Source organism: Eriocheir sinensis, chromosome 41, assembly GCF_024679095.1.
Source record: "Eriocheir sinensis breed Jianghai 21 chromosome 41, ASM2467909v1, whole genome shotgun sequence".
In the NCBI taxonomy this organism is placed as follows: domain Eukaryota; kingdom Metazoa; phylum Arthropoda; class Malacostraca; order Decapoda; family Varunidae; genus Eriocheir; species Eriocheir sinensis.
In genome coordinates, this window is record NC_066549.1 from 123732 (window position 1) to 135578 (window position 11847).

Here is an 11847-nt window from a genome sequence, read left to right on the forward strand (position 1 = left end):
TGTCCGATTTCATGGATCATTATGATAGCTTAAGCATAGTAAACAATATGCAAGCAAGAATGATAAATACCCTCCACTACTTTTTTTTAAAATCATTAATACAGTTGCAGGCAACTATTTAATTAATTTACAAGATCGTAGATCGCGCTGCCCTCCGTCGAGGAGAGAAGTAGGCTTTGACAATTCATAATAATAATAATAATAATAATAATAATAATAATAATAATAATAATAATAATAATAATAATAATAATAATAATAATAATAATAATAATAATAATAACAGCAACACCGTCAACAACAACAATAATAATAATAATAATAATAATAATAATAATAATAATAATAATAATAATAATAATAATAAAATTTATACAATGGTGTTTTTTACTACTACCTCCACCACCGCTGCCACCATTATCACCGCCATTACCACACTCACCACCACAACCTATCGTACACTGGCACCACCAAACCGACTGCAACGCACTCTTAGTATAACTGCATCTTTAATTCATCACTAAGAATATAAATTAACACATTACCATATTTTAGGTATTTCATTCGTGAAATAATGACTAATAAATGTATATAAACACTCATAAGAAAAAGCTGAAGAGGGAATGAATTATTTAAAGTTTATCTTTCCGGAACCCATTTTTATGTATCATAGTCCACCTTTTTCACCCTTCTTATACCCTTCCCCCCTCCCCCCATATCCTTATTCATCATTCAACTACTACTATTTGCTCCCAAAGGAGTTTTAAAGCAACTGTCTCACGTAGTTTGTGTGTTAATTAGTCTCACTTGAATGCATCAGGTCAGCCGTTAGAGGAAGGTTGGAAACTGGAGGAATGGGAAACCTCCGTTCAGGGTTATGGAGTATGAAAGGGAAACAGGAAAACTGGACTACTTTAAGGAATGGTCTTGGGAGAACAAGATAAAAGTAAGACCTGAAAAAAACTATCAAATTGTGAAGAAGCTGCAACAGAGATATCAGGGTGAAGAGAGGAGGTAGCGAGTGAAACAAGGACACCTGGTATACCTGGGGAAACATCGATAACTGTGGTAACCTGAACATCACACTGACCCTATAGTCAAACCACTTCAAATAGCTCGTTTGGGCGCTCGATTCCGCTGGCCCTTTCCTCCCCTCTGCTCTACCATAGTCCCAACACATATTTTTCCCTCTCATATGTTACCTATAGCTAACATATGAGAGGAAGGGATAGGTGTTGGGACTGTATGGGAGAGCAGAGAGGAGGAAAGGACCCGCGGAACTGAACGCCCAAACGGACTTTTTTAAATGGTTTGACTATAGTTTGTCCCATGGTAATGAGTTCTTTTTCACCATAGACTCAGGGGCAATGCGACAGAGATGAACATCACTGCCAGGAGCAGCTATAGAGTATGCCCCCAGCTTTACCTTTACCTTTTAACCTTCAGCTTCAAAGGAGATTTCTTGTAAAAAAAGTCCGCTCTTGAAATAATTAGGAGTCATGATTTTTATTTCCCGAGTAGAGCATAGGTGGCACAGAGGGACGAGGGGAGTAGAGGATATTCAGGAAAAAATACAGATTGATTGGGTACACAATTTTATGTAAAAAAAAAGTAAAGTGTATAGGGCGGAAATATCATTCGTGCTAAAGTTAAAAATATAAAAAACATGAAGGTGTGACTATGATGCAAAGGGAAAGATTAATGAGTCAACTGGCGCGAGGACTAAGGACGAAAGGAAAAGGAGGAAACAGCAGAAAGATGAGGAGGAAGAAGAGTATGAGGAGTAGGAAGAGGACTAGGATGAGGAAAAGGAGCAGGAGGAGGAGGAGGAGGTGGAGGAGAGGGAGAACATTAAAGGGGAGAGGTAAGCATTAATAGGAAAAGATGATGGAGATGAAGATGAAGATGAAGATAAAAAAAGAGATGGACGAGGGCGAGAACCAGGACGAGGAAGAGGACGAGGACGCGGGACAGGTGTAGGAGGAGGAGTAAGAGGAGAAACAGCTGTGATGATGTCAAGAAATACCCGGAGGAGGAGGAGGAGGAGGTGGAGGTGAAGGAGAAAGAGGAGGAGGAGGAGGAGGAAGAGTAAGTAGATAATGTGCACAACGGCGACGACGTAGACGAGGGGGAGTAAAAGGAGAAATTATAAACAAAAGGAAGAAGAAAGGCAAGGAGAGTGTAGGAATAAAGAGGTGGGAGCAGATTAAATGTCAGAGTAGAAAAATAGATGTATATTTCAAGGAAAGAGCTAGTTTGGACGGGTATGAGAAGATACTCGGGAGGCATACTATAGTGACCCAATTTAAGCTGTCTGTTTACGAACGCGACGGCTGCGAGACGGTGGCTGCTCTGATCTGAGGCTGTTTTTTGAGAGAGAGAGAGAGAGAGAGAGAGAGAGAGAGAGAGAGAGAGAGAGAGAGAGAGAGAGAGAGAGAGAGAGAGAGAGAGAGAGAGAGAGAGAGAGAGAGAGAGAGAGAGAGAGAGAGAGAGAGAGAGAGAGAGAGAGAGAGAGAGAGAGAGAGAGAGAGAGAGAGAGAGAGAGAACATAAGAACATAAGAACGCAGGAGTCTACAAGAGGCCGGTAGGCCTATACGAGGCAGCTCCTTTGACCCTAAGCTCCCGTGTATCTAACCCCACCTAATATCGCTGTCCATGAATTTATCTAGTCTATTTTTGAATGTGACAATTGTATTGGCACTCACCACATGACTGCTAAGCCTATTCCACTCATCCACCACCCTGTTAGTAAACCAATTTTTGCCTATGTCCCTGTTGAATCTGAATTTATCCAGTTTAAACCCATTACTTCGTGTCCTACCCGGTTCTCTTACCAACAAAACCTTATGAATGAGAGAGAGAGAGAGCGCACCTGCTGGGGAGTATTGTTTGGCAAGCCTGCGCTCGTCACTTCCTTTTTTACAGGAAAGGAAGCAGCTCAAGGGCAACAACAACAACGAAGAAGTGTAAAAAAAGAAAAAACTGCGAGAGTGCCAGGTCTGTCCTTTTTGAGATCTGGTTGTCCTATTTAATTCAAACGAAAAAAAAAATATAGGACAGGCTGAGACTGTCTTGTCGTGGGGCCATGCATGGTGTCCCGTGTGTGTGACCTGCAGCAGGAGATTGCCACTTTCCTCCGTTAGAAGAATCTTCCTCACGTTGATCACTTTGACTCGCAATGGCTCACTCGCCTGTGCCTACTCACGGATATCACTGCGGATCTGAACGCCCTCAATATGAAGCTGCAAGGCAAAGACATTCTCCTGATAGACATGCACTCTCACATCAATGCCTGCAAGGTTGAAATTTAGATGTGTTCTGTTATCTGATGTTAGGTTTGCGTCTTTTCTTTGACTTGCGGTATCTACAGTTGTGGTTCGCTCTTCTCCAAAATAAAGGACACGAAGGCCGGCATTATAAGACATTTTTTCTTCTCACATCAGCTATTTCTAAAGGTCAAAGAGGGGATCAAATGAGTTCTAATGAATGTTCTTTTCGGTTCATGGTACAGAAGAAGGGTCAAACTACCACCAGGGCCATAAAACTATCCCTGGAAATGCCCCAAACACCTACGAAAGCCTTGTCAAATCTGTGAACTTGGGCGACGAAATCTTTAGTAATACGACCCGAAGTCTCGACTTTGCTCCCAGCTCTCGGACCTCCACCTCAATGACACTATTCTGTTGTCTACCTCATCCACCGAGTCGGACATTGAAACACTTATACATGACAAGCAGTACCAGTCGTCTCACTAATGTGTATTTCTTTTCACTTTCCACTTTTTTACTTTGCGGTTTTCGTTTCTCACTCCGTCCCGCGGCCTGTTCCCCAAAGTCTCATCTGGTCTTCCCTGTGAAAAGATTGCCTGCCCCAGGTATCTGTTCTTCCTATGTATTCCTAAGTATCCCTCCTCCTCCTTCCTATTTTATTTTCATCCTTCCATCTTCCTCATCTTTCTTCTCCTTCTCTTCCTCCATCTATCCTTCCTGCTTCTATTTTTCACTTCCCTCCACCTCGCTCATTCTCTCAGTTCTTTCCTTTTGCCACTTTCTTTCCCCGTATTGATTAAACTTTCTTCCCCTCTTTCCTACCCTTCCCTCTCCCTTCGTACTTATAGTTCTATCTTTTCTTCTGGGCGTCCCTCTATCCCTCTCTACCCAGTCCCCTCTTCAGTAGAAAAATGTTTTCTTTCTTGTAGCACAAAAGACGATTTTAATGAAAGCCCCAAGATATACTCGTCCTACTTCTTTTCTCCGTCCTCCTCCTCCTCCTCCCCCACTCCCCCCTCCTCCTATTTATAGTAAAGCAAATTTTATGGACCTAAAAAGAGAACTGGCTTCAGTAAATTGTAATCATTTGCTCAACAACGTCAGCGTTCAAGAAATGAATAATCGTTTTACTGCACAAATCACAGCGAGTGTAAATAAATTCATTCCACTCAAACCACGAAGAACTGATAATCAAAAACCGTTGTGGATGAATAATTACCTACAAAAAATCATCGTCGAAAAAAGAAAACTATATAAGAAATATAAACTGTCACATAATTCACAGGATCATACTAATTACATCAATGTCAAGAGAGAGTGCGAAAGGAAAATCAGAAAACAAAAACGCGAATATGAGATGAAAATATCACTCGATTCTAAGAAAAATCCAAGGTTATTTTTCAGTTACATAAGAAACAAAACAAAAATGTTGAAAATAATATCGGCCCACTACTATTAAGTGGCAATACGATTAGTGATGATAAAGGCATGGCGTCGGTCCTAAATTCAACCTATAGTAGCGTATTTACAAAAGAAAACATGACAGATTCCAGCCCCGAAGAAAATTTTTCAAGGTCCTGAAGAACATAAGCTTGCATTGACGGAAATTGATATCAGCGAAGTGCGTGCGTACCTGCAGAAAATAGATCCAAATAAATCTCCGGGCCCCGACAATTTATTTCCTCGCGTGTTGAGAGAATGTAGTCAACAGCTAGAATTACCCATAACATTAATATTCAACAAGTCATTAGCACAGGCCAGTGTGCCTCTCGAGTGGAAGAAGGCCAATATTACCCTTTAAAAAAAAAAGGAAAAAACAAGCCAGTAGTTATCGTCCTATCAGCCTTACGTCTGTCCTAATTAAACTATTCGAAAAAATAATCAGGGATAAAATGATCACTTTCCTTGAAACAAATGATTTGATAACTGATAGTCAGCACGGATTTCGTAGAAATCGGTCTTGCCTTACCAACCTATTAACCTTTTTCAACGATGTTTATACATGTTGGGACGCCCGAGGCCCATATGACGTAATTTACTTAGATTTTCAGAAAGCGTTTGATAAAGTTCCTCACGTTAGGCTTATTTCTAAACTGCGTTCCCACGGTATTAACGACCATCTATGTGCGTGGATTCATGACTGGCTCACCGACAGAGAACAACGTGTAGTTCTTAATGGTGAAGCATCGGATTGGCAACCCGTCACCAGTGGCGTGCCCCAAGGTTCGGTCCTGGGGCCAACATTATTCATAATTTACGTGAACGACTTAGAAACTGATATCCTATCAAAAGTAGCCAAATTTGCCGACGACATCAAATTAAGAGGTACGGTAATAATGAGCAGTCAAAGTTGCGAGAATATTCGATCAGACTTAATAAGACTTGCCGACTGGAGCGAAAAATGGCAAATGAGCTTTAACGTAGATAAATGTAAAGTAATGCACATAGGTGAAAAAAATCCTAACTTTAAATATCAGATTCAAGGACATGAGCTCAGCGAAGTAAAACAAGAAAAAGATCTTGGTGTCATTATCAGTAACACTCTTAAAATGAGTGATCAATGTTCTGCAGCGAGTAAAAAAGCCAATATGATGTTAGGGTTAATCTCAAGAAACTTTGATTATAAATCACCCGGGGGAGGAGGTTTTATTGGGGTCTTGGTGTCTTGCCGACTGTCTGGGACATTCGGCCAACTAGTTGCCAGCATGTCGTGCTAACCCTCATGCACAACTCCAGACTCCCGTCACGACGTCGGCGCAGCATTCGGCAACAGTCTCAAGACCTCTTTCAAGACATGCCCGACCCTTTCACATCAAAACCTAAGACCTCGTGTACCCTAGAGTCGTGGGTAGTCGTGGCCCAGAGTCGGCAGAGTGTGAACGGGGCTTTAGGCTTTATGATTAAGTTAAATTAATTTAAATGACCTAAATTTTGGGTCACCAGTGCAGTTACGAGACATATATTAATCTCCCCCTCTCTCCCCCAATCTGTAATATATATGAAAATTAGTAGTTAAGTTATTGTAAGTAAGTATTTCTCGCCTTCCCAATCAGGCGCAGACGCAACTTTTCGACGTCCCAGTAATTATCTCCCTTTTCCTCCCCCTCAAATAACTCGTGTGTAATTCTTACCCCGGATCCCCCTTCCTGATTATCATGTGTTATCATTACCACTCAGCTACTCAACATCTTCAAATTGTTATTTCCACTGGTATCAACACGCAGCCCTAACCGAAAGAGTTGAGGGAGCGACAATATGAAACAATCACAGGTAAAATAGTTTGATTATCCGCTAAAAGTAGTTTACAAAATAGGAGTAAAATTGTTGAACGATTTGATATATGGATATGAATGTGTGTGTATGTGTGTGTGTGTGTGTGTGTGTGTGTGTGAGAGAGAGAGAGAGAGAGAGAGAGAGAGAGAGAGAGAGAGAGAGAGAGAGAGAGAGAGAGAGAGAGAGAGAGAGAGAGAGAGAGAGAGAGAGAGAGAGAGAGAGAGAGAGAGAGAGAGAGAGAGAGAGAGAGAGAGTGTGTGTGTGTGTGTGTGTGTGTGTGTGTGTGTGTGTGTGTTTGTGTGTTGGAGGGCGGGAGCCATTGATCAAAGGTATACATTGTGGCTTCAGCGGTGGCTTACAAGTAGATTAAGTGTTTAATGGTTAGCTTATGTTGGTGACTGCTCGTTGTTGTTGTTGCTGTTGTTGTTGTTCATTGGGTGTGATTTTGTTGGTGGTTATGGTGAAAATTTTATGTTGCTCTTGCTGATGACGCTGAAGCTCCACTTTTTCCAAACTCAATCTTATGACGGTTTCATCTTTTTTATTTTCTTGATCTCATTTATATTGAGTATTTGCGCCATTTTGTCGCTCATATATTGAAGGTGTTATACCGCTCCTTGTTATATTGCATTGCGTTATGTTGTGTTTCGTATTGTGTATTGTTGCGCTGCTTCGTATTGTACTGTGTCGTGCAGTTTGTGTAGTTTGTATAGTTTTATGCCGTGTAATTCGTTATGTATTGCATTGTGTTCCGCCGCGTCATGATGTGTTGTACTGAGTGGCGATGTATTGTGTTGTGTTATATTGCGTAATGCTGTGTTGTGTTGTGTAATGTTGTGTTGTTTTATATTGTGTTGTGTTAGGTATTGTTTTGTGTTACATTGCACTGTGTTGTGTTGTGTTGCACTGCATTGTGCTGTTATTCCTGTTTTATTGTGATGCTAATCTGTTTCACTATTATAGAATCTGTCTAATAGTGTTACTTTTTAATTGTGTGTCACATGTAAATTTCAGTCAGGTCACCGTCATATATTTTTTTTCTTTTCATCAATCATATACGCCAATTGACGGTCAAGCATGCGTTGATATTCTTAAACGTTAAATCGTAATCTTTCGCATCTTTTTTGGAAAATTGTTTTGTTACTAAATTTCAAACGAACCCACTCCTAAACAAATGAGATTATACCAGCAGCCTTATTCTTGGTAATGTGCTGTTTTGATTGATGCCAAATGGCGTAGAAAGTTTATTTATTTATCGGTTTATCATTGATGTTACAGAGTTTAAACCGTTGGGGATATGACTGCTAAGGCTTAAGGGAAGGGACAAAAGTAATGTGTACTATGCTTGTGGGGGTGGGGGGGGTGCGTATGTGTAAGAGAGAGAGGGGGGTGGGTGAGTGTGGGGGTGGGGGGGGTGCGGGGGGGTGCGTATGTGTAAGAGAGAGAGGGGGGGTGAGTGTGGGGGTGGGGGTGTGGTGTAAGAGAGAGGGGGGGTGAGTGGGGTGGGGGGGGGGGTGCGTATGTGTAAGAGAGAGAGGGGGGGTGAGTGTGGGGGTGGGGGGGTGCGGGAGGGTGCGTATGTGTAAGAGAGAGAGAGAGAGAGAGAGAGAGAGAGAGAGAGAGAGAGAGAGAGAGAGAGAGAGAGAGAGAGAGAGAGTCACAAGGAAAAGTGACATCTGAAAAGACGTTACGATCCAAACCGAGGAGAATTAAAAAAAAATAAAAATAAACTATGAATATTAGATCTAAACTACTCCGTGAAGTACTTCGTCTAGCCTAAATTTGAACTGCTTAACCGGTGAACCGATGGACTTTTACTTCAAGAAGTCTATTCCACGTGCTGCAGATTTTATAAGAGAAAAAGTTCCCACCCCACAGACGCTACTTTTAAACGGAGAGAGCCAGCTTCCAACCCTGGTTTCTAGTCTGATTTGTCTTAGACGTTAAACTTTAAAGAAGGCTGGGAAGGCTTATGGGCCCGCGGGAGTGGTTCCTAGTGTCCTTGTAAACTGAGATCCTGTCTGACACCATGTCTAGTCAAACTCTTTTGTCTCTGTCTCCCAACATCTACCTTTCTTTCTTGCTGGAAGTATGCCTATGTACAGCCTGTGCCAAAGAAGGGTGACCGCTTTGATCCTTTAAACTACCTAAAGTACTCGTCCCAACGAGCTACTCGTATATATGAGATGTAGAATTTTTACTTATTTTTTTTTTTTTTTTACGTCGCGGCCTATTGCGCCGGTAGGCTTCTTTCCGGTGGGGCCTGATGGTCGGCCCAAGGGTTCTTCCCGGTGGGACCTGATGGTCGGCCTAGCCCGTCTGCGCAGGCGAATGTTTATAGTGGCCCCATCTTGTGTTTGCTCATGCTGCCCCCCCGGAACTCATCTTTGAGCCTCTCTTTGGAGAGGTTATCTAGAGCCCAGGTTGATGGGTGGTCTTCAGGTCAGCATGTGGGTAGTCTTAGACCACTCGGCGGTGACTGAAAAACCTCAACTGTGCGGCGGCCAGGATTCGAACCCGCGTCCCTTCTAGAGCTCCTAAACGCGGGGCCGTCACGCTAACAACTCAGCCACCGCTCGGTAGGCAAGTCTAAGGTCGTTTGCACTTAGACAACACATAAGCGAATTATCATCCTCGAGTCCTAATACGAGTTCAAATACCGTACATGATATTGCGTAATAAAGTAAGTGAACAAGAAGTATTAAAAATCTGCTGACCTTGTATCAATTGTGTTTTATCCCTTACTCAACACCACCCTCTGAATAAACACTTTTTGTTTCAACCCACCTTTCTCTCTTGTTCAACACCTCGCTCACTCTTTTCTTTCCTCCCTACCACTCCTCTACATCGCAGCCCATTTCGCCTCAGTGCAACCTGTTATTCCACCCTTCTTACCCCGACTATAATTTTCCTGTATTCTCCCCACTAACCTCTTCCCACGCACCGTATCCCACTGAGAGTCCCATGTAAATACCATACCCTCACCTCCACTATAAACCTCCTATAGCTCCCCACCCTTTCAATCCCCTAGCCACTTCTATGTCGTACTTCTTTTCTCCTCCCACTCGACATTTCTGGCTTCCCCTTCTTCCCATACGTGCACTTCACCCCTTAATTGCTTATTTCATCTTTTTAATCATTCAGCTTTTTATTCACTGGTCTCATTCCCTGCCCTTTGCTGTCCTTTCCACACCCGTATAACGATATAAAGCCTTCTGATCTACCAGGTGAGTGTTTTTTTTAATTTTGAGTCGCCATGTAAACAAGTATTTAATGTATTTTCCTCTCCCCCTTTCTCTACCTTCTCTCACTTGCCACTCAACCCTTCATTCATTACTTACTTTCATTCCTTTCTTTCCTCCTTCCCTCTTTCTTGTTGCCTCCCACTCTCAGCTTGTCTCTCATTTCCTTCCACCTGTGTCACTCTTTCCTACCCTCTCCTTTATTTTGTTACCTCACTCCCATTTTCGTTCCTCTTCTCTCACCTTTCCTTCTTTTAAGAATTTGTTTACCGACTCGGGAGGCGCCCCCCCCCCACCCACACCCACCCTCACACACACACACACACACACACACACACACGGCTCCGATAGATCAGTCGGTTAAATCGCTGCACTGCCAGGCTTCGGGCCTGGAAGGCAAAGGTTCGAGTCCCGCTCTCGCCGGTTTTTTTCGGTTGAGTAGGAGTGGTTACTGTCCTCCCTTGAGCATGGGGAATGGGGTGTGTGGTGTGTGAGGTCCTGGCAGTACACAAAGATCGATTAATGAGCCTTGCTTTAATCAGGAGGGTGCTTGCTGGCGATTGCGAGTCCAAATCGTCATCAGGCCGTGGTCAAACACACACACACACACACACACACACACAAACACACATACAGACACACGCACGCACGCACACATGCGCGTGTGTGTGTGTGTGTGTGTGTGTGTGTGTGTGTGTGTGTGTGTGTATTTTCCGTTATATTTTTTCTTCCCTTTAACTTTTCGTTCGCTGTATTGTCACCATGAAAATGTTGCACTTTTTCCTCTATATTAAAATCGACTCTCTTTAAACTCCTTTCACATCTTTTTCTCATCCATATAGTTTCTCTGACTTTCTCTTGTGACTTTTCTTTTTCTTTCCTTCCTTCCTTAGTTTCCCATCTTCCGTCCTGCGTCCTTTCATTCGTTTGATTTTCATTCCTACAACCCTCCAGCTTTATTGCCCCCCCCTCTCTCTCTCTCTCTCTCTCTCTCTCTCTCTCTCTCTCTCTCTCTCTCTCTTTCTCTCTCTCTCTCTATATATATATATATGCTGTATATTGTTGCCCATCTTTTACATGTTTTCCTTTCTCGCATTATCATTATTTTTGAGGAAAAGAAATAACAAAGAGATTTACCTGTATAGGGGCGTGCGGGTGGGCGGATCGGTGTTTGCGTTGACTCGAACCAGTAAGATACGGGCAGGTGAGGAAGTATTTCGCGTGGGGTGACTGTTGCTTCGCCACCAGAGGGAGAGACGATCACATACACCTTCCCGCGCCGAAAGCTAGAGGGACACTGACCCTCTCTCTCCAGTCTCCATTCCCGAAACTCAACCCCCACCCCCCCCCGCTTCTCTCTCTCTCTCTCTCTCTCTCTCTCTCTCTCTCTCTCTCTCTCTCTCTCTTTTATAGTCTTTCCCCTTCGTCCCGCTCCTTTTCATTCATTCATTATTAATTAATTCCTTTCCTCCCACCCTCTCTTCCTTCAACACGACACCCACTTTCCTCCTCTCATTCCCCCATCCCCCGGCACCAGTGATGCCTCTTCTTTGTTTTTTTCTGTTTTGCTTTTCGTATCTTTGCGCGCCTGGTCCTGTCATTTCACATATTTTCCCTGCCTTCTCGTTTCTTGCTGCTAGTTATATACGCTTTTACTTAATAGATATCCGTCCTTTTTTGGTTCCTCCTTTACGCTTTATAACGGTCTTACTCTAACTTGTCTACTTTTTCCCTCCAAACCCTCCTTTTCCCTTCCTATTTTTTGCTCTCACTCCGATCTTCGATTAAATCAATACACAGGTCTTTCATACCTACCGTCGTGTCCACCCAGGATACTGTCACAAGTAAACAGTTAATGTGGTTTCCACCACCTGTTATACTAACCCTTATTGGAATTGCACAATTCAAGAACAGCAGCTCACCCGAGAAACGCATTAGTGGAAGTAGTAGTAGTAGTTGTAATCGTAGTAGTAGTAGTAGTAGTAGTAGTAGTAGTAGCAGTAGTAGTAGTAGTAGTAGTATCACAAGCACTAGCAGTAATACCAAAGAGGATATACACTAA

At 42.8% G+C, this 11847-nt stretch overlaps 1 protein-coding gene across 1 annotated transcript in view; it reads right to left on the reverse strand.

Annotated features, from left to right (window-relative positions):
• The window catches only part of LOC127009460 (ras-related protein Rap-1-like), a gene marked incomplete in the record, with an annotated part of 51280 nt that extends 40210 nt beyond the window's left edge, over positions 1-11070 (reverse strand). Inside the window, 1 exon segment of the mRNA XM_050882548.1 lies at positions 10923-11070.
• Between the last annotated feature and the right edge of the window lie 777 nt (positions 11071-11847).